This window comes from Cervus elaphus, chromosome 19, assembly GCF_910594005.1.
Source record: "Cervus elaphus chromosome 19, mCerEla1.1, whole genome shotgun sequence".
Classification (NCBI taxonomy): domain Eukaryota; kingdom Metazoa; phylum Chordata; class Mammalia; order Artiodactyla; family Cervidae; genus Cervus; species Cervus elaphus.
The window spans coordinates 39,734,938-39,757,652 of record NC_057833.1 but is presented as its reverse complement, the minus strand read 5'-3'; the positions used below and the strand labels follow the sequence as shown (position 1 = coordinate 39,757,652).

Here is a 22,715-nt window from a genome sequence, read left to right as displayed (position 1 = left end):
ATCTGCCTGCAGTGCAGGAGACCTGGGTTTGATTCCTGGGTTGGGAAGATCCCCTGGAGAAGAAAATGGCAACCCACTCCAGTGTTCTTGCCTGGAGAATCCCATGGACAGAGGAGCCTGGCAGTCTACAGCCCATGAGGTCGCTAGAGTTGGACACCACTTACCGCTACCTTTCTTTCTTTACTTTGATATATTAGAAGCATCAGTGCAAATTGTCTTAATTCCTTTGTAGAGTAAAAAGATAAATGATGTATATACTATTATTATCTTTGTTTTACATGAGGAAACTGAGTCTCATAGAATTGAAGAAATTGCAGCTTCCCTAGCTCGTTAGTAAAGAATCTGGCTGCCAGTTTGGGAGACATGGGTTCACTCTCCTGTCCAGGAAGATCCCACATGTTGCAGAGCAACTAAGCCTGTGCGTCACAGCTATTGAAGCCCACACAGCCTAGAGCCCGTGTTCCACAATATGAGAAGCCACAGCAATAAGAAGCCTGCACATAGCAACTAGAAAGTAGCCCCTACTTGCTGCACCTAGAGAAAAAGCCCGTGCAGCAAGGTAGACCTAGCACAGCCAAAAATAGATAAATAATATTTAAAAAAAAGAATTGAAGACGTTGCTTGAATCTCATAACTGGGCAAGTGGGAGGGATGAGGTTAAATTCAGGTCTGACTGATCCCACCCCTCATGCTCCTTCCCTACCCTGGGTGACTCTGGAGATATTTATTGCCCGGCAGTGGGAAAGCTGCCCAAGGTCTGCTGAATGGCCCGAGTGTGCTGATTTCCCACAGTGCTTTGCTGCTTTATTCTTTAGAAGTGCCTAATTATTTCACTCAGCGAGACCTCAAATCTTACTCCAAACAACTGGCTTCCAAAGAATTGGCTATTTTCCCTGTTTTCAATGTTGGGGAGAGAAACTCAACCAGCTATTTTTCTTTTTTACTCTAGGACTTTACGAAAACAAAAATAATCATATTACGATGTCAAAAATAAGTTTTAAATGTGCCAGTGTGGGAGAAAGACACCTCCTGTCTGGGAGAATCCAAAGGAATTTAAAGAGACTTCCGTGTGTTCTTTGTGTGAAATGTAGTGGCCACAGTTCAGATTAAGATGTTAACAGGACATTAATAAGAATGAGCTGGGGGATAAACACAGGATTGTGAAATAGGTTCCTAAAGTCATGTTAGTGAGAAGCACAGTATGTGATCGGGACTCTGTGCTGTCCTGTCCCTGTTATCAGGGCTGACCCCACAGAGACAGATTCCTCCCTGCTATTGCTGCTACTTAGTCAACTGCAGTACCTTATCAGCTCCCAGCTCTGAGCCAGATTTTTCAGCTGAGCAGAGGCACTAGTTTGTGCCCTTAAGAGCTCCAGGATGGTTGATGAATTTGGTGACAATGAGCAAAACTTATGCCCAAGAAACTATTAGAATTCATCTTACTGGGCAGGTTAAGTTTCAGGGCTGAATGAAGTGATGCTGGACTATGGTAAAGTCTTATAGTGGACGACGTGGTAAAGTGAATGTGGACGACGGTCAAGGCTTACAGTGATAGAGTTTGTAGAAACCTCAAATATTATAGTCTATACCTTCATTTTATATAAGAAGTTTCCAGGGAGGCTAAGAGAGGAAGGTTTGACCCAGGGCCACTGCAGTTAATTCATTGTTATAATTATGGCTGCTTGTTAGGTAACAGATTCTGTACCATACATTTGACATATTCAACTTCTTATCCAATTTATGACACTGTGATGAGGTAGTTGTCATCCCCATTTGGAGATGAGAAAACTAAAGCATCAAGTTAGGAGTTGTTTGCCTGAGATCATACAGCTAGTAAGCTACAGAGTAGAGATTTGAATACCAGGGTGACTGACTGTGGGACTTCCCTGGTGGCTTGGTGGTAAAGAATCTGCCTGCCAATGCAGGAGCCTAGGAGATGCAGCTTCGATCCCCGGCTTGGGAAGATCCCCTGGAGGAGAGCATGGCAACCCACTCCAGTATTCTTCCCTGGAGAATCCCATGGACAGAGGAGCCTGGTGTGTTACAGTCCATAGCGTCGCAAAGAGTCGGCTATGACTGAAGCGACTTAGCATGCATGCATGCATAACTGACTTCAAAGTCCATCTTCCTTTAACCATTAACAGCAAAGCTGGGAGTGGCATCCAGAGCCAGGTTCACGCTTGGTAATGTTTTTCACGCAGGTAAACTTTGAGTATATTCAGTGACTTATTTGTTTTTTTATTTTTCTGAGGACCCACTACGAGCAGATCTTAGGCTAGACCCTGAGGATAGCAACAGTTAATAAGTGCAGATTCTCAGTCTCCTGGATCTTAAAGTATAATGGAGTGATTGACACTTGAACAGGAAAATTACAGTAGAGTGTGGTAAGTGTTGTTGTGGAGTATAAACAAGGGCTGTGGGAGATCAAGATAGAGCAAATAGTTCTGCCTGGAAGGAATGAGGGGTGACCTCATAGAGATGGTGAAATGAGAGTTGGGTCATGACATATGACTTAGTTTTTCTATCAGAGAGGGGAAGAGATACGTTCCAGAAAAGGGGAACAGCGTGTGCAAAAGCCCCAAATTGTGAAAGACATCAGTATGTTGGGGTAAGAAGTTCAGGGCAGTTACGTGAGGTGAGGAGGCAGGAGATGAAGTCTGAGATCAGATTGTAAAGGGTGTTATGTCCTCCCATCTAGGAATTTTGTCTCACTACTATAGGCAGTGGATCATCAACCTAGATTCCTAAGCTGAAACATGTCTTGGATAGATTTGCTCTTTGAGAAGATAACCCAAGAAGACATGGAAGACAAGGAGCAACTATTTCAGTGGTCCTGCTGGAAACTGATGAGGACTTGAGCCCAAGACATTGTGGATGGAGAGGCAGGATGAATGAGAGGTATTAAGTTCCCGAGTTGAGCTCCAAGGGGTATGATGACTGGTTTGTGGAGGGAGAGGAAAGGACATGTCTGAAGATGACCTTGTGACTTCTAGCTCTAGAGGTGGAGTGAAAATGATGCTCATAACTGGGACTGAACACAAAGGATGTAAAGCAGGATTATTAAAGTTTGGAAGAGAGGTGGGGGAAAGGAATTCTCTTTCAAGCCTGCTGTTTTTTTAAGCTTTTGCAAAAACACCCCACTGGAGATTCCAAGGGCATTTGGGAAGACAAATATGATGGTTGGGAGAGGAGATGTAGCTTGAGAAGGAGACCTCAGGATATCGATGGTACTTAACACTCTCAAATCTATTGAGCGTCCCTTGGAGGGTGTATGGCACTGGACCATGAGTGTATCCTATGTTCCCTCTCAGACCCAGAGTCCCTTAAGCAGAAAGGGCTCCTGCAGGGCGGGTTCTCAGGGCAGGTCACCCTGGCTTCCTCGAGTGGGATGTGGACCCATGCCTTCATTCTGATGACAGAAGCTGATGACAAAGTTGCTATTAATTTACAATTTTTTTCAAATAATTTTCTGAAATTATTAACCTAAAAACTATGTATTGAGAGCATAATGGCTGGTGGGGCATGGAGGGATGAGTCACACACAATCTCTGTCTTCAAGGTGTTTCTGTCTAATATTAGGGGGAGCTAAACAGCAAATTAAAAAAAGTATGAAAATGCTTTAGCAGGGCGCCTGACTTAATAGGTGAGAAATTATTTTAATTTAAGAAATGATATCCATAAGTATCTGAGAGAAGGGATAAAGATGGTTCTGAGGAAGAGGAGATTCCTAGATTTATCAGAGGTGTGAGGGAAGGCTTCTTGGAAGAGGTGGGATACAGGCCTGAGGTGTGGGCAGAGTTGGAGCAGGCAGAAGTGGCAGTTGTCCGGGACCCAGACACATTGTCTGCTAAGAAATGATGTGCACAGGTGGGACCAGTTGTTAAGAAATTCCCCAGGCCAGTGGAGTGGCTCTGGTCCCACAGCAATAGAGCACAAGAACTGAGACTCACCCCAGACACTGGGTTCACAGGGCTGAGCCACCGGAAGCAGGACTAGTTCCCAAGAAGGGTCAGAGGGCTCCAGCGCCCCCATCCCTGCCCCCATCTTGACTCATTGTGGGACGAAGCTGTTTTAGTGCTTCATTTCCCTTGGTCAAACCAGGACGATTTGAATGCACCTGCCTCTCTTCCGTCCCCACTGCACAGTTGAGGGTGGCCGTTGTGAGAGGCAGGGAGCGTTTCCTAATTGCGGTCCTGTGGCCGGAGCGCCACGTGAGGGCTCTTGGCGGTCTCACTCAAATGAGGTGGGGGCCGGCTGACTGCTCAGCCACACTTGGAGGACGCCTTGGTTATTCCTTCTCACTAGACCTCTGGTCTGGCTTTGAAGCTGCACATTTCAGAAGCTCGCTGTTGCTCTTTAAAAAAAGGTGAGGGGAGGAAGTGGGGGTGAGGGGTGAGAGGAGTCCCGCCTGCCCAGTCACTGCTAGGTCTCTCGGCATCTCGCTCTGTGTCCCCACCAGTGACCTCCCAGCACCCCCTCACCACCAAATCAGACACATCTGAAATGCAGAGCAAATGTGCTTGTTGAAAAAAAGAAGAAAGATGGGGGGAAAAAACAGTAAAAGCTACAAAATATCACCATGCATCTGGAAGGGTCTTAGGGTCCTTTCACACCAACTGAACTTTCCTGGGAATGCTTACTTCATCGCTCAAGGGGTCACCCTCTTTTGCTGCAGGGGCGGAGGACCTTGGCTTTTCCATTCAGAACACGGCTCCCACCAGCCACACCTGCACAGTGGCCAAGAAACCACAGAAGCCTGTGCCGCCGTCCCCAGGACTGCGAGACAGTTGGGGTCAGTGCTTTACACGCAGCAATTAGAGGTGTTGACCTGTTTGAATCCTCTTGGTCTCCAGGGCCCTTGATGATGATGATGATAAGAATGATGATGAGAATAATGCCACCAATAACTCTCTGAAGTTGTGAGTCATACTGCTACAAAGCACTTTCACATTTATTGACTCATTTTCTCTCAACAGCACTGGAGATCCCAGTTGCCTTCATGGTATCCCCAAAAGATAAACTACCACCTCTAGCAAAGTGAACTTAAATGTGGATTCATCATTTAGAGCTGCACAGGGTGGAACTTTTCCGATTTACATTGTGGTCTTGCCCTCACCATCTGGGTGACCTTGGACAAATCACTTCATCCCTCCTAGACCTTAGCTTCTTCATATGTAAAATGTGTTAATAATAACAGTCTCAGAGGGCTATTGTAGGGATTTAAATGACTTCATGTAAATAGAAAAGGACATTATAGCCTCTACAGCATTATGCAAATATTAATTACCATCTATACCAGGGTGAGCTATTTGCAAAAAAATGAATGTAAATATAGTTTTGAGATGGCCAGCGTGATGTGCCTGAGAGAGCACTTTACTTGGAATCAGAAGACACGGGTTCTATTTTGGCTTCTACACGTCAGGTGGCAGCCAAGAGTGTGGCTTTCAGACAGACAAACACAGCCATGCACGTGATGCACTTACCAGTAAAAAAACGGCTACCACCATCCACCTGCCACCCTGTCACCTGTAGCAGGTTGAATAATGGCCCCAAAGGTGCCCATATCTTAATCCCAGAAAGCTATGACTATATTACCTTCCATGGTAAAAGGACTTTATAGGTGTGATTACATTAAGGATCTTGAGATGGGAAGGTTATCTTGGATTATCCAGATGGGTTCGATGTGAGCACAAAGGTCTTTGTAAGAGGGATGTGAGAGAGTCAGGGTCAGACAGCTGGCTATATGACAATGGGGGCAGAAATTAGGGTAATGGTCTTTGAAGATGGAGCGGGAGACCAAAAAGTACAAATAGCCTCTAGAAGCTGTAGGGGGCAAGGAAACAGCTTCTCCTATAGAGCTTCCCTGGTGGCTCAAGGGGTAAAGAATCTGCTTGTGATGCAGGAGACTTAGATTTGATCCCTGAGTCAGGAAGATTCCCCTGGAGAAGGGAACGGCTACCCACTCCAGTATTCTTGCCTGGCAATTCCATGGACAGAGGAGCCTAGCAGGCAACGAGTCAGACACAACTGAGCAACTAACACTTTCACTTTCATAGAGCTTCCAGAAAGAACCTTCTCTGCTAACATCTTTGAATTTAAAGCCTAGAAAAACCAACTTTGGACTTCTGGCTTGCAGAACTGTAAGGGAACAGCTTTGTGTTGTTTTAAGCCATCTGTGATGGTAATTCATTATAGCAGCAAGAGGAAACTCATACGCCACTTTTACCCTAAACTCCCTAGTTCATAAGCACTGGGGCTCCTGTGTTCTTTCTCCCAATCTGTACCTAGCATCTGAGTAGGCTAGTGGGCAGTGCTGAAGCATCCCTCCATCCGCTTCCCATCTTGGATGGACCAGCATGCTGCTCAGGCATTGCTGAAATTGGAAACTGGTAAACTTCTTGACTCTGTACCTTGAATTAGCCAGAGATCTTCCGGGGGTGTGGTGTCTAAGGAAACACACCTTGATGGTGGGTAAGTCACTTAGCTCTCAGACAGTCTATTTTCTCATCTATCATTTGGGGATAAAATTTCCCTCCATGTCTACTTCACAAGGTAGTTGAGAGACTGAACAGAAATGTTAGTAATGAAAGCTTTTGTGACCTATAAAATATTCAGCAAGTGCAAACTCTTACACCATCATCATCATTATTAGAAACAATGTTTTCCAGCTTAATCTCTTCTGCAATCAACATACATGTGACCAACACTCTGGTTCTAAAGAAGAGGAAAAAGTTTTTGTAAGGGGAATATTCAGGTGGGCATTGGATTTTGGATATTTGGATTTCCCATGAACTTTCACTTTCAATATGGACCTAGAACTATTTAAAAAAAAAAAAAAAAAAACAGATTTTTGAGGACATTAAATGTCATTCAGTAATATTGCCCATTTGGAGATGGTAAGGTGGGGCAAATTTCACTAGCCTTTCTCTTTGTGGAGCTAAAAATAAAAATGACACTTTGCGAATCAGTAACAGGGTCATCTGAAAACAGAAGCTTTTAAAACATCTTTCAGCCACAAGACTGCTGAGAGTGGAGACTCTGAGTGTTACTGCAGAACTATGCTTGTGCATCTTGCCACCGAACAATGGAAACCCCCACTAGTTATGAGCTCTTTCTCAAACATTAAAACCACAATTTACCTAAAACTCACCCTCGACCCTCAGAATGGTTTATGCACTACGACCTCAGTAACCTTCTCTGGCCAGATTAGAATCAGAAAATATCAAGCATTCGTCTGGTAAATTTGAACAGAGAGTAGAAAATGTTAGAATGCAAGGGGAAGGAGTTGGTGGAAGGGAAATAACATTTCTCAACCACTTAGTTCAAGATGCAAGACTATACTTTTCCATACATAGTAACTAATGTAATGCTCACTACAACCTCTGTATGTAGCTGTTATCCTCATTTTACAGATGTAGAAGGTTGGGGTCAGGAAGATTAAGTAACTTTACAGAACATCACAGTTGAATGTGGTAGAGCTGGCTTTTCAGACCACTTCTAGTTCATACCTTTACAAAAGAAGGAATAGGAGAGGACTGATTGCCCTGAAATCATGTATTTACTTACTTTGTGCCCCTAGTGCTACTGCTGCTAAGTCACTTCAGTCGTGTCCGACTCTGTGCGACCGTACAGACGGCAGCCCACCAGGCTCCCCCATCCCTGGGATTCTCCAGGCAAGAACACTGGAGTGGGGTGCCATTTCCTTCTCCAATGCATGAAAGTGAAAAGTGAAAGTGAAGTCGGTCAGTCGTGTCCAACTCCTAGAGACCCCATGGACTGCAGCCTACCAGGCTCCTCCATCCATGGGATTTTCCAGGCAAGCATACTGGAGTGGGGTGCCATTGCCTTCTCCCTTTGTGCCCCTACAACTTCTAAAATTTAGGTTCACTAACAGGTTTTCACTCTCCCCTTTGAAACCACCTCTGAGCTCTTTAAGTCCTTACAAACCCAAGAGAACTAAGTAACACTCCAGGACCTTCTTCCTTGAACCACCCCAGATGTGATACTAAAAGGTGTATTACCTGGCCTTCTGAGTGTGTTGAGGCCTGAGACTTTCCCATAACAGGTGCAAGTTCCTTCCTTGACTCTTGGCCAGGTTTTACTTTGTGATGGTTCAGTAGCCACTGGAAGTGTCAAGCAGAAGTTTTGTAAGATTTTTCCCTGTGCCCAATGAAAGGAGTGAAAAGCCATATATTGGCTTTGAAGCCACAATACTGGAGGTCAAGGCCCAAGTAGGCTATTGTCTCAGGGTGCAATTATGGGCCAAACAGGAGTGGGCTAGGTAACTTCCCCTAGTGGGAATTTCTCATTTCCAAGAGATTGGTTTGATTGGGTTGGTTGAAGTCCGAAATATATGTTAGTGAGGGAAGTTCTAAATGGATTCTGGCTTTGGCAGTGAAATATAAACTCTTATTTGCTCATGGATAATTCAAAACCATCCACACCCCTTCCCAAGCGGGTGCATCTCATGTTAATTTGAGAGTGATGCTCCACTGAAATGCTGTCAGGTTGTGATCAGCTGAATGGGTACCAAGCTGGTGGAGCTAAAGGCAGAAAGAAGGTTGGTTAGGGGCAGCGGGCAAATGGAGCAGACTCTTAGGGAACAAAGATAGGCTATAAGTGGACAGGAAACTAAAGCAGGTTATGGACTCCGTTATCTCATGAGATGGTGCAGTCCAGGGCCAGGCTCTAGAAAGCAGAAGACCTGGACTCTGGTTCCAAATGGACCATGTGCTCCTTGGACCTGTCCAAGTCATTCAGGCTCTTTTGATATCATTTTCCTCAACTGAAAGAGGGATAATGATGTCTTCCCAGCTGCCTCACAAAGCTGTTGTAAAGATTAAAATGAAATGGTATGTGTGAACTTTCTCAGAAGAATGTGGAGTGAGCGTTTTATGCATATAAAATAAATATTATAGATTTTTACATAATAAAAAGCATTATCTGTACAGCCTTCTCAATTGGTGCTGTGGAGAAACGATTCTTAATCCCATTTTCCTATTCGGGGAAACCAGGTCTGAGGTGTTGTGATCTTCCTAACAGCATTTATGTGACGGAACCAGGGCACATTGCTATTAACTAGGGGGAGAAAGGAACACAGCTGAGGGTTTTCATGGGTATGGGAGATGCCCGGGCAGTAATCAGATTCAGTGGTAGGATGGAGGAAGGGGCATGTGCCGATCGCTATGGTTACAACAAAGCACCTTGAAATTCAGGGATTTCCGCTGTGGGTGAGGAGTTTGGGAGGGGCTGGGCTAGGCAGTTCTAGCTCAGGAGCTCTCATGTGGTTTCAGACAGAAGCTAGAGCTGGAAGAGTTGGGGAGGGGGATACAGGAGGAGCTGGGAGCAGACCAGGCATCTCTCAGGACCCCTCCACGTTGGTCTCTCTGTAAGAGGACCACACAGCATGGCAGCTTCAGGGCAGTTGGACTGCTTCCTTGGCAGCTCAGTACTCCACATGAACAAGGAGCAAACAGCATTGTTATCTTGAACAATGTAGCTTCAGAAATCATACATTAAAAAAAAAAAAAAGAAATCATACATTGTCACTTATACTGTATTGAAATGATGACCATCCAGTCTTAACCCTACTCAGATTCAAAAGAAGACTTAGACCCCACATTCCAATGAGAGGCGTGGCAAGTTTCCTGAAGAACTCGTGGTATGGAAGAGATTGTTGCAGTCAACCTTCAAATAAACGCAGTCTGCCAAGGAAGGAATCCCGCAACACTATCAGAAGGAAGATTAGGGGTCTTGAATCCTGGGAGGAAAAAACAGTTACTTCTATACTGAGGGTGTTGACTATAAAACAGCCTCTTTTTTGACAGATGAGTCCCTTCACGAAGAGAAACTGAAGAAATGTCAAGAATGTCTTATCATGTAGCCAAAAAGTGTATTAAACTAGAAACGGGATTGGGGTATTATTAGGGAAGGTCCTGAAATTATATCTGGGCACACCAATTAGCTTGATGAGAAGCTCACAGAGAAGATATTTGTGGAAGCAAACAGAAAGAACTCTTTACAAATGCCCAGATCATAACTTACAAACTCAATTTCTTTTTTTTTTAATTGAAGTATACTTGATCTACAACGTTGTGCCAATCTTTGCTGTGTAGCAAAGTGACTCAGTTGTACACGTACACACATTCTTTTTTTAATATTCTTTTCCATTGTGGTTTATCACAGGATATTGAATAGAGTTCCCTATGCTTTATAATGGGAACCTTTACTGTTTATTCATTCTAAATGTAATAGAATAAGCCCCCTTCCTCCAGTTTTACAGATTAGCACATGGGTATTCACGGAGGTTAAGTGACTTACCTGGGATCTCCTGACTGATAATTGGCAGAACTGGGATGTGGAACCAGGTTACCACCCCCAAAACGGCCCTTTTCCACCCTACTGCGTTGTTTCCTAAATTGTCAAGTGACCTTGTATAATAGCTGCATCTTGTGTGTGCGTTCGTGTTCAGTCGTGTCTGACTCTTTGAGACCCTGTGGACTGTAGCTCACCAGTCTCCTCTGTCCATGGGACTCTCTAAGCAAGGATGCTGGAGTGGGTTGCCATTTCCTACTCAAGGGGATCTTCCCGACCCAGGGATCAAACCTGTGTCTCCTGTATTAGCAGGGGGATTTTTTTACCACTGGGAAGCCCAATTTGCATCTACCAACCCAGCAACCTGAAGCTCCCAGTTCATCCCTCTCCATCTTCCTCTCCCCTTGGCAACCACAAGGCTGTTCTCTATGTCTATGCACACTCAATTTCTTGTGTGAAAGCCTTGGCAAGCTCAGGTTTTCTATATGATTTAGTTATCTGGGAACATCTTTATCTTGCCTCTGACTTAGCTGGAAGTTGATGGATTCTGGATAGAAATCAAAGACCCTTTCCCATCCAATTAGCCCTCAATAAAACTATTGTTGAAAAAGAAACATTAATGCATCTATTAAGTCACTCTTGATTTAATTAATTTTATTTGTTTGTTTATTTTCGACTATTTCACCTTGTGCAGAGTACCCTAATATCTCCCGGAGCTAACAGACATGAGGAGAGTGTCCTGCCCTAGAGCTTCCCATTCCCTAGAAAAGAGGTGAGAGGAGCAGGGAGCTGTTGTGGCTTGAGAATGGAAGCCCAGGCCCAGATTTCGCAGGACTGAGGGTATTGTGCGAGAGACTGTGTTGCAATCCTGCTATGCATAGGACCTGGTTTAAACCCTGCCTCAAGCACATGGTTACTGGTGAGAGTTCTTGGGTTTCATGAGTTAAAAGAAACAAAGTATATGAAGCACTTGGCATGCAGACAGCATTCAGAAGAGTGCACTCTTGTTATTAGGCTCTGTGCTTTTATTATCATTTAATCCTAACATTGAAGTATGAATAATGACTTCCTGTTTACAAATCACTTTGGTATTTTTCATCTCATTTAACTATCAAAAATTTCACCATTCAGGCAATGTGATTATGCCCCCCCCCCCTCCAGTTTTACAGATTAGCACACGGGTATTCACGGAGGTTAAGTGACTTACCTGGGATCTCCTGACTGATAATTGGCAGAACTGGGATGTGAAACCAGGTTACCACCCCCAAAACAGCCCTTTTCCACCCTACTGCGTTGTTTCCTAAATTGCCAAGTGACCTTGTATAAGCTTTCTATGTCCTGTCCCCCAATCTGGGCTCCGATTTCTACATCTGCAAAGTGAGAGGGATTAAATCATGCCTGAGGTCCCCTCCAGGTCCCAGTGTCTCTGATTAAAAGCATATGTTCAGGAATGGATCCTGCTTGTTGCTAAACTCCGAGACGCACAAGGAGCCTGGGCTCAGGGGGCTGGAGGCTGGAGCTGCGCCTAAACACAGGCTGGCTTGGCGTTCCGTTCCGTATCTGGCTGCCAAAAGGCCAGAATTCTCTAGAGAACTGGAGTTCAATCTGGCCAACTTGTGATGGCCTTAAGTTATCCTCTGACCTCGAACTTCTGATTATCTGAAGCTTATTTTTATAAAGGCTTAGGAATAGGCAGTCTGTCTCTCTGGAGACCTGCTTCCTTTCTTACCTCCATTATGCACTTCCAGCAACAGGGAGTGGGAACTAGGAGTCAGGCAATCTGTCGGTAATTTTTGCCTCTGCTGCTGCCATTCTAATAATTCTGAGCAAGTCACATCCAAAGCAGGATTATAAAAAAGAGTTCCCCCTGTTGTAGAGCACGTGGAGCTCGGCTCAGGGTTATGCGCCGGCCTGGTGTGGGAGGGAGGTTTGGGAGAGAATGGACACATGTATATGTATGGCTGAGTCCCTTCACTGCTCACCTGAGACCATCACAAACAACATTGTTAATTGGCTATACCCCAATACAAAATGTTTTTGGTGTTTAAAAAAAATAAAAATTAAATTAAACAAATAAAAGAGTTCCCCTAGTCGGAGGGCTGGTGAAGCCATGTGGCTTTCTCTTGGGGGAGGAAATGGAAGACCTAAGTTATATGAAACTTATCAGATTTGCTAATAATGTCTGATATTCAAGGCTGGTCCACTTTAATTACTTTAAAAAAAGAAAATTAACTTTCCTACTGTACTACAAAGGAAATAGGTGAGGAAAATGCTTTCTGTGTCTGTCCCCAAGAGCAGTCATAGGGCTCAAAGGTAATATCAGGTTTAAAGCATAATCCTCTTTCCTTCTGCATACCTCCTTCCCCATTTTTGATGGAATGTGAAGTGACTCAGGAAGGAAGTCTCTCAGAGCTGTGCTGGAAGGAGTCTGTCTGCACCTTGACCCAGTGTTGCTTCTTCTGGGTCAAGCATCTTGCTTTGAATCTCACCCCTCGCCTGGTTTCATTTTGCAGAGACTTGGGCAGGACATCCACCTGCTCCCCGGAGAAGGCCCTTCACACTCCACAAGGTTGGGAGTCCATGTAAATTCAGGCTGAGGGGCCCTCTCCACTAACCTCTCTGCCCTCTAAGTTAAGGAGTTGGTTTTGGTTTCATTTTACCAAAGAGAAGGAAGAAAGAGCCATTTGATCCTTGCTCCACTTCCAGGGTAGAGACTGCTCAGAGCCCTCTCCCACAGCTCTCTGCGTGCTGCCAGCATCCCAAGGGAATAGAGAAGAGGGTGATTGCAAGAGCCTTGGGACAGCAGTTTCACAATTCGCCATGGGGCCACAGGGCTGCTTGAAAGGGATGGCTCTAGCCACGTGGGGCAGTAAGCAGAATGCTGACCTGGACTTGGGTCACTGCTCACCACTAATGCATGGTGTCACCTTAGGCAAGCTACTGAACCTCTGTAAGCTTCTTTTCCCTCTCCTGTCAAACTTTAGAACAGAAAATTATCAGATTGAAAAGTACCTTGTGTTTCATCTAATCCAACATGTTTATTTTGCACACTTGGAAGCTGAAGACTAGAGAAGGGGAGGAACTTGCCTAATGTTACACAACAGGTAAATAACATGGTTGTTTCTAGAAAACAAAACCCCCATACCTCATGTTGCAGTGTTGCTTTCTCTTCTGGATAGTTTCCAAGGTTCAGCCAGCTCTAGGAGTCTATCACTCTAAAGACATAATCCCCTACCAGCTCTGGCTCTTGTCTTTGGGCTTGGGCTTTGTTGGTCACCATGAACCTCCTCTGGAGCTCTTGGTGACACATTGGGTTTAGCTGTGTCCCTCATTGTAGAATTCTTCAATTTCATGTAAAGTTGGACAAATGTTCTACTTAGCAAGGCTTTTGGTTGTCCTGTTGTAATGCTTATAATGGCCTAGGCTCATCTTGCCTTTTCATACTGCTCATAGGATTCTCAAGGCAAGAATACTGAAGTGGTTTATAATTCTCTTCTCCAGTGCTGAAGAATTGCTTTCTGGAGGATCCAGTGCTTCTCCAGTGCATGGAAGAATTGATGCTTTTGAACTGTGGTGTTGGAGAAGACTCTTGAGAGTCCCTTGGACTGCAAGGAGATCAAACTAGTCCATCCTAAAGGAGATCAGTCCTGAATATTCATTGGAAGGACTGATGCTGAAGCTGAAGCTCCAATACTTTGGCCATCTGATGCAAAGAACTGACTCACTGGAAAAGCCCCTGATGCTGGGAAAGATTGAAGGTGGGAGGAGAAGGGGACGACAGAGGATGAGATGGTTGGATGGCATCACTGACTTGATGGACATGAGTCTGAGCAAGCTCCAGGAGATGGTGAAGGAGAGGGAAGACCAGGGTGCTACAGTCTATGGGGTCGCAAAAATTCGGACACGACTGAGCAACAGAATTGAACTGAGGCTCATTTTGGACAAAACTTCAGACAGAGTGTTGAGTAAGATCAGGGTCAGTTTAGCAAATTGGCCTTGTACATAGAGTTGCAGTAACCTTCAAGAGACCCATGTTCTACATCCAGCTTAACCCCAAGTCACTTTGTGACCTTGAGCAAGCCTCATTCTCTTTCCAAACCTCAATCTCCCCATTCTTAAAACAAGCTGATTAAACTAAATAACCCCTAAGGTAGCTCTTGTTCTGGTATTCCCTATCAGAATATTACCCAATCTTTTAATTCCTTAGGGAATCTTGCTTAGAATCTAGGAGAATTATCTTTGCACAGGAAGTCGGGGAATGCTTGCAGAATCGTAAAACAAATATTAGGAAAAAACATAAGAATATTGTGTTGTTCTGTGCTTTTGGCTCATATTTCTAAGGTCCATGTCAAAAATTTGCAGCACAACCACATTTTAATTTTCATATATAGAGAGGAAGCAGGGGAAATAGGAGTAACAATTGCTATGAAAATTAACCATGCTCTATCAAAATATGATTGCATTTGGTAGGCCATGTATCCTCAGTTTCCTGAACATACATCCTGCCTTCACAGATCATATCTGCTGGAGATCCGAGACATAGAGATACATAACTCAAATACAAAGTATGACATATAAAACCAATATAAAGGACCTTAGAAAGGAGAAATATCACACTGATTTGGGGGATCTGGAAAGTATTCATGGAGAAGTTAGCATTTGATATTGGTTTGGAGAAAGAAATGGTCATGAGAATCAAGAGGAGGCCAATCAGTGAAAACACTGTGAACAAAGGCAGAAGCAGGGAAACCATGTGAGTTTGGTGGCTAGTGAATGGGTAGTTCACTTGGCTTAGGGCAAAAAGGTATGAAATGAAGTAGTGGGAAAGAGGACTAATTAAATTTATGTGTTGTTATATTTCCCTCGTTAGTACACACTTTTTTTTATGGCAAAAATCCTTGTTTACTTTTGTCATCCTATCAAAAATGACACATAATCATCTCTCAAAACTTGTTTAATGAATAAATAAACTATATTATATGTTACATTTTCCTCTAAACCATCAATACACTGTGTAGACCTAACTATATCTTAGAAGCTCAGAAATCAAGGTGAACATGAAGTTGAACACTTGTTGTATTGACTGTCATGGATTTGAAGTACCATGTCCCAATCCTGTAACTGTATATAGATAATTTCATCAGGGGAGGAGGGTATGTCATGTTCATCAGCTTCTAATAGTTAAAATGTGATGTCTATTGGACATGTACAAGAGACTGAATTCAGAGACTCTAATGCAGAAACAAGTCCATCAACCGTAGTCCCTTGCAATGGCACATGGGGCCAGTTCTAGGGACAATAGTATAAAGGAGACCCTAGAGAACACCTGTGAGTTTTAATCCCCTAAGGTAATATACTGATACATGTTCAGTGAGTTTCTATCACTTAGCAATGTTGTATCCAAACTACTACAGTAGAAAATAGGAAAAGAAATCTGGGCTTTTCTATATCTTTACTATGGTACTCAATAACAAGCTTACACAGGAGATACAATTGTATACTAAATACTAGACTCCCACACTAATGGGGAATAAGAATAAGAGAGGTGTATCAATGATAATATCTTGGTTGATATATTGCACTACAGTATTGCAAGATACGTCATTGTGGGGAACGGGGTAAAGTGCACCTGGGATCTCTCTGTATTATTTCTTGTGCCTGAGTGTGAATTCATAAATACTTCAGTAAATTTTTTATTTAAAATATTGGGGTGAAGATAGATTCAATAGTGAATTCTACAAAACTTCAAAGGAAGAGATTGCATTAATTCTTTACAATCTCTTCTAGAAAATAGGAACAAAGGGAATACTTCCTAACTTACTTTATGAGATCAGCATTACACTAATGCAAAAACCAGAGAACTACAAAGAAGACTACAGACCCATATTTCTCATGAACATAGATGTATAGATCTTCAACAGAATATTAGCAAATTGAATTTAACAGAGTATAAAAATAATTATATACCATGATAAGGTGGGGTTTATTTCAGGTATGCAAGAATTGTTCAACACTCAAAAAATCAATTACTGTAATCCATTATATCAACAACCAAAAAAAGAAAAACCATATAAATAGATGCAGAAAAAGCATTGGAGGAAATTCAACACTCTTTCATGATAAAAACACTTTATAGAATAGAGGGGAACTTCTTCAACTTGAAAAAGAACACCTAAAAAACAACTAACATCATACATAGTGAAACTCAAAGTTTTCTCTCTATGATCAAAATTAAGACTGCTTTCAACATCATACTGGAAGTCTTCGCTAATGCAATAAGGCATGAAAAGTAGATAAAAGTTGTCCAGATGAAACTGTCCTTGTTCTCAGTTGACATGACTATGTACATAACCAATCCGAAAGAATCAACTATTAATAAAAAAAAAACAACTCTTGAAATTAGTAAGTGATTATAGCAAGGCTGCAAGACACAAGGTTATTATACAAAAGTCATTTGCTTCCATAGTGAGCAAGTAGACCAGCAGTGGGCAAGTAGAATTTGAAATTAAGAACACTACGTTTACATTAGCACTCTGGAAAAAATAATGCTTCAGTATAAACCTGACCAAAAATGTAAGATCTATATGAGGAAAAACACAAAGCTCTGATAAAAATATCAAAGAAGGACTAAATAAATGAAGAGACAGTTCATGTTTATAGTAGAAAGATTCAATACTGTCAAGAGGCCAGATCTTCCCAACTTGATCTATAGGTTGAATGCAATTCCAATAAAAATTCCAGTAAGGTTTTTCTGGTGTGGGTATTGATGTATCAATTCTAAAGTTTATGTGGAGAGGTAAAAGACCCAGTATAATCAACACACATTGAAGGAGAAGACCAAAGCCAGAGGACTAACACTATCTAACTTTAAGTCTTACTCTAGAACCACAATATTCAAGAAAGTGTGGTATTGGCAAAAAAAAAAAAAAAGAGAGGCAAATGTATCAATGGAACAAACTAGAGAACCAAGAAAAATAGGTTCTCATAAATACAGTCAGCTGATCTTCAAAAAAGGAGCAAAGGCAATACAACAAGCAAAGATAATCTTTTCAACAAATGGTTCTGGGACAAATGAATATCCACATGTAAAAAAAAAGTCTAGACACAGACCTTCAACCCTTCACAAAATTCAAAATGGACCATAGAACTAAACATGAAAGGTAGACCTCTAAAAATCCTGGAGGATAACATAGGAGAAAATATAATTGCTCTTAAGTTTGGCAATAACTTTATAGAAAAACCAATGGAAGAAATAACTGATAAGCTGGACTCCATTAAAATTTAAAATTTCTGCTCTGTGAAAGACAATGTCAAGAGAATGAGAAGACAAGTCAAAGACTGGAAGAAAATATTTTCAGAAAATATATATATAATAAAAGATTGTTATCCAAAATATACAAAGAACATTTAAAACTCAAAATTGAGAAAATGAACTAATAGAATTTTTCAAAAATGGGAAAAAGACCTGAACATACATCTTGCCAAAGAAGATATACAGATGACAAGTAAGCATATGAAAAGATGCTTCACATTATGCAGCATTAGGGACTTGAAAATTAAAACAACAATAAGACACAGTTACACACCTACTAGAAAGCCAACATCTATAACAATAACAACACCAAATGCTGACCAGGATGTAGAACAGGAGCTCTCATTTACTGTTGGAAATGCAAAATGAGACAGACAAATGGAAGAAAGTTTGGCAGTTTCTTACAAAACTAAACATACTCTAATTGTACAATCCAACAGTTACACTCCTTGGTATTTACCAAAATAAACTGAAAACTTATGCCCATATGAAAATTTGCACATTGGTGTTTACAGCAGCTTTATCTATAATCTCTGAAACTTGGAAGCAACTAAGATATTTTTCAGTAGGAGAAGAGATAAATAAACTGTGGTATATTGAGACAATGGAATGTTTTTAGCACTAAAAAAATGAGGTACCAAGCCATGAAAAGACGTGAGAAAACATAAATGCATATTATTAAATGAAAGAAGACAATACGAAAAGACTACATACTGCAAAATTCCAACTATATGCCATTCTAGAAAAGGCAAAATTGTAGTGACAGTAAAAAGGTAAATTATTGCCAAGAATTAGGGGGCAAGAAAGGATCAATAGGCAGAACACAGATTTTTAAAGCAATGAAACTTTTCTCTTTGAGGCTACAGTGGCAGATACATGTTGTTAGGTTTTTTCCAAACCCAAAGAATATACAGCACCAAGGGGGAAACCTAATGTAAATTGTGGACTCTGGGTGATAATGATGAGTCAGTTTGATTGTGACAAATATACCACTCTGGTGCAGGATGTTGCTAACGGAGAAGTCTATGTATGTGTAAGAGAAGGGTGTATATGGGAAATGTCTTTACTTTCCACTCAATTGTGCCATGAATCTAAAATTGCTCAAAGAAATCAAGTCTTAAAAAATAAGAAGGGAAGAAAGAAACAGCTTGGTCATGGGAAGTAACATAGTTGAAAATGCTCTAAGATATGGCCAATGTGAGAATGATGACAAGAATTGTTCTTCCTGGTTCCCATATCCAAAGTAAATATATCTTCCCAACTGAGCAGTTACCAAGGTTAAGAGATTCTCTATAGGTGTAAAAAAGATACAGCTCCACCTCTTGGCTTTCTCCAAGGATGAGCTTTTTAATTGCTACGCACTAGAGAACAATCAAATTTCTCCCTTCAATGTCAGGGTGACATTTTCAAGTTGCTGCAGGCTCTGAGTCTGACTTACAAATCCCTTTATGTCTCTACCAAGTTGGCTGCTGAAAGGGTGTTTTCCTTTGTAACTAGCATTCTGGACAGTCTGAAAAAGTCATGAAATCAAGGTATCACTACCATGTGCTCCAGATAGACTCTGAAGGTCTGGTACTAAAGACAGTCTTTTTTTTTTTTTTGGCTGCATTGTGGGACATGCAAGATCTTAGTTTTCTGACTAGGGATTGAACCTATGCTCCCTACTTCGGGAGCACAAAGTTTAAACCACTGGTCAGACAGGGAAGTCTCCCAAAGACAGTATCTTCAACAAGTAATGTTACTTTTTTTTCTTACGCAGTCTCCATGATGCTTTTTTCAAGATTTTTTATGAAATATTTTACAATTTTTGGCGTTTTACTTCGTCAGAAGACCCTTAGAAGGAGCCTGTGAGAAGGGGTGAATGGTTTCAACTCAAGGACAGAGGACTTGATAGTAAACAGTTGATCATATTTCTCCTAACAGCTAGAGAAGTTCCACCATTGTACAGCCTGAGAGAGATGTTATTTGGTTGCTAAGTTGTATCTGACTCTTTTGCGACCGGGTGGACTGTAGCCTGCCAGGCTCCTCTGTCCATGGGATTTCCCAGGCAAGAATACTGTGGTGGATTGCCATTTCCTTCTCCAGGGGATCTTCCTGAACCAGAGACTGAACCCACTTCTGCTGCCTTGCAGGTGTATTCTTTACCACTGACACACCAGGGAAGACCCTAGAGAAACGCATACCTCCCCAGAACTGTGCGTATACAATCCTAGAATTTTAGAGCTACGTGGAGTTTTGAATCAACCTATCCACTGTACAGATGAGAAAAATGAGGCCTGAAGAGAGGATTCTCCCAGGTCTCACAATGAGTCAGAACCATGGTCTTCATAAAGGGCATGTATGGAGGTACATCCAACAGTTCACTGAGTTGCCTCAAGGATATTAGAACTTCTATTTATATAATTTTTGTAATAATTACAGATTCACAAGGAGTTGCAAAAATTGAAGGAGATGGAATTATATCATTCACCCACTGGTAGTGTCTTGTATAACTATAGTCTAACATCAAAAGAAGGAAATTAACACTGGTATGGTCCACAGAGCCTATTTAGATTTCTCCAGAGTTTACTTATGCTTATTTTTGTGTGTGTATATGTATGTGTATAGTATATGCAATTTTTTCACACATGTAGGTTTATGTTATTACCAAGAATATATGTTTTTATATTATAAATCTGAAAAGTGAAGAAAACTTTACCAATGTTTAGTAAGTGGATGGGGTGCTGCTACCTATGTTGGTGTTCATGGTTACATGAGAAAATTGTACCTTTGTAACACACCTGGAAAGTCTTGAAGGCAGAACTGGAGTTGAACAGTGTGGCAATTTTTAGGTTCTCAGTGTATTACAACATTCTTAAGGTTATAGGAGCCTCATCAAGTGAATCTATGGATTGTATTATCCAGTTTCAGCTAAGTTAACCTTTCCAAAATGAACTTAAATGAGTTAAAAGGGTTTCTGCTTTAAAAGATTTCAGTTGGTTCTAAAGCACAGAATATCCTCACATTTCATCATGTTTCTAATTGTAGATATCTGTTTGCCTAGAAATGGAAGTTAACTATTAAAATTCTAGTGATAAAGAAATGATAGTTATTAGATTAGGAAATATAATGTCACTATGGACTGTAGCCCCTAGGCTCCTCTGTCCATGAAATTCTCCAGCCAAGAATATTGGAGTGGATAGCCATGCCCTCCTCCAGGGGATCTTCCTGACTCAGGGATCGAACCCATGTCTCCTGTATCTCCTGCATTGCAGGTGGATTCTTTGCTGCTGAGCCATTAAGAAAACCCCATTAATAATAATCTTCTTGTTCAATTCATTTTCTTCTGAAATTTTATGTTAATTAATAAAAACAATAGTATCCCATCAGCACAGAGCCTTAGCATTTACAAAGCATGTTTGTTTCTTTCTCTTCCTGGGTCCCCCAAAATTGCTGTGGGGAAGATGTAATGGTCTATCCAAGGTCTCACAGATAATAAGTGAGCAAATGATTGCACCTGAGTTTGCTGCTACATTGTAAGAGAAATAAGTATTTCCTCAATGTTAAAGTATTTTGTCTTATGTATTACCTGACTTTAAGCACTACTGAAAATTTTATAAAGGAGTGTCATCACGTTCAAGATGTCACTCTAAGTCATGTTTGGTATTCTGATGATAATGAATTATAATCTTGCTTGGAAAGAATTCAGTGCAACTCTTGATTTAATGAAATGGCTGTTTCTCTGTATGACATTTCATTACAATACCAGAATCAAGGACTTGAGAATTTATTTTTCTACCTACTACTCAAGAAATATTACAGGGACTTCCTTGGTGGCCCAGTGGTTAAGAATCTGCCTGCCAAGGCAGGGGACACAGGTTCGATCCCTGGTTCGGGAGGATCCCACATGCTGTGGAGCAACTAAGCCTGTTCACCGCAGCTACTGAGCCCGAGTGCCCCAGAACCCGTGCTCCACAGCCAGAGAAGTCACCACACCCTGAGACTGCAGAGTGGCCCCCGCTTGCCTAACTCGAGAAAGCCCGTGCATAACGAGCAAGACCCAGTGCAGTTAGAAGTAAATAAACAAATAAATAAAATTTAAAAAAAAAAAAAAAAAAGAAATATTACAAAAATGCAATTTCATTGTCATTAGGGTGTACTTAACTATCAGGTGTTATAAGATCTTATCTCTGGGATAATGTCTGCATTAAAGAATCTATGTCAGTTCAAAAAAATAAAAATAAAAAAAAATAAAAGATTTTGACGAGCAGTGGATTGAAGAAGATACCTATGTTGTAAGCATAACTGAATAAGGAAATGGAAGTACTGACCCTTCTACTCCTGAAAAAAATCTCTGTCAGTCACATTTCTAGGAAAATGAAGTCATCATCTGAGCTGATAGAAGGTCAATGAAAAAATAATAAAAATTATTAATATTTTAAAAAATGGGTGCAACATTTCTTGTTCAAAATGTTTGTAAAACATCTTGAACGTGATGACACTTTATAAAATTTTCAGTAGTGCTTAAAGTCAGGTAATACATAAGACAAAATACTTAACATTGAGGAAATACTTATTTCTCTTACAATGTAGCAGCAAACTCAGGTGCAATCATTTGCTCACTTATTATCTGTGAGACCTTGGATAGACCATTACATCTTCCCCACAGCAATTTTGGGGGACCCAGGAAGAGAAAGAAACAAACATGCTTTGTAAATGCTAAGGCTCTGTGCTGATGGGATACTATTGTTTTTATTAATTAACATAAAATTTCAGAAGAAAATGAATTGAACAAGAAGATTATTATTAATGGGGTTTTCTTAATGGCTCAGCAGCAAAGAATCCACCTGCAATGCAGGAGATACAGGAGACATGGGTTCGATCCCTGAGTCAGGAAGATCCCCTGGAGGAGGGCATGGCTATCCACTCCAATATTCTTGGCTGGAGAATTTCATGGACAGAGGAGCCTAGGGGCTACAGTCCATAGGGTCACAAAGAATCAGACACTACTGAAGTGACTTAGCATGTACACATTATCATCTAATAAGCAAATATTTGAATCTCAGAGAAATTTTTTGGTGGTCTGCATGGAGAAACAATTCTTTGAGGC

General features: G+C 41.5%; 1 long non-coding RNA gene across 1 annotated transcript; it reads left to right on the top strand.

The window, feature by feature from the left end:
• Positions 1–2,258: 2,258 nt before the first annotated feature.
• Positions 2,259–13,914, top strand: LOC122676071. Its single transcript, XR_006335412.1, has 4 exons — positions 2,259–2,384; positions 2,699–2,898; positions 4,676–4,792; positions 13,816–13,914. It is a non-coding gene; the product is annotated as an uncharacterized LOC122676071 (long non-coding RNA).
• The last annotated feature ends 8,801 nt before the right edge of the window (positions 13,915–22,715 follow it).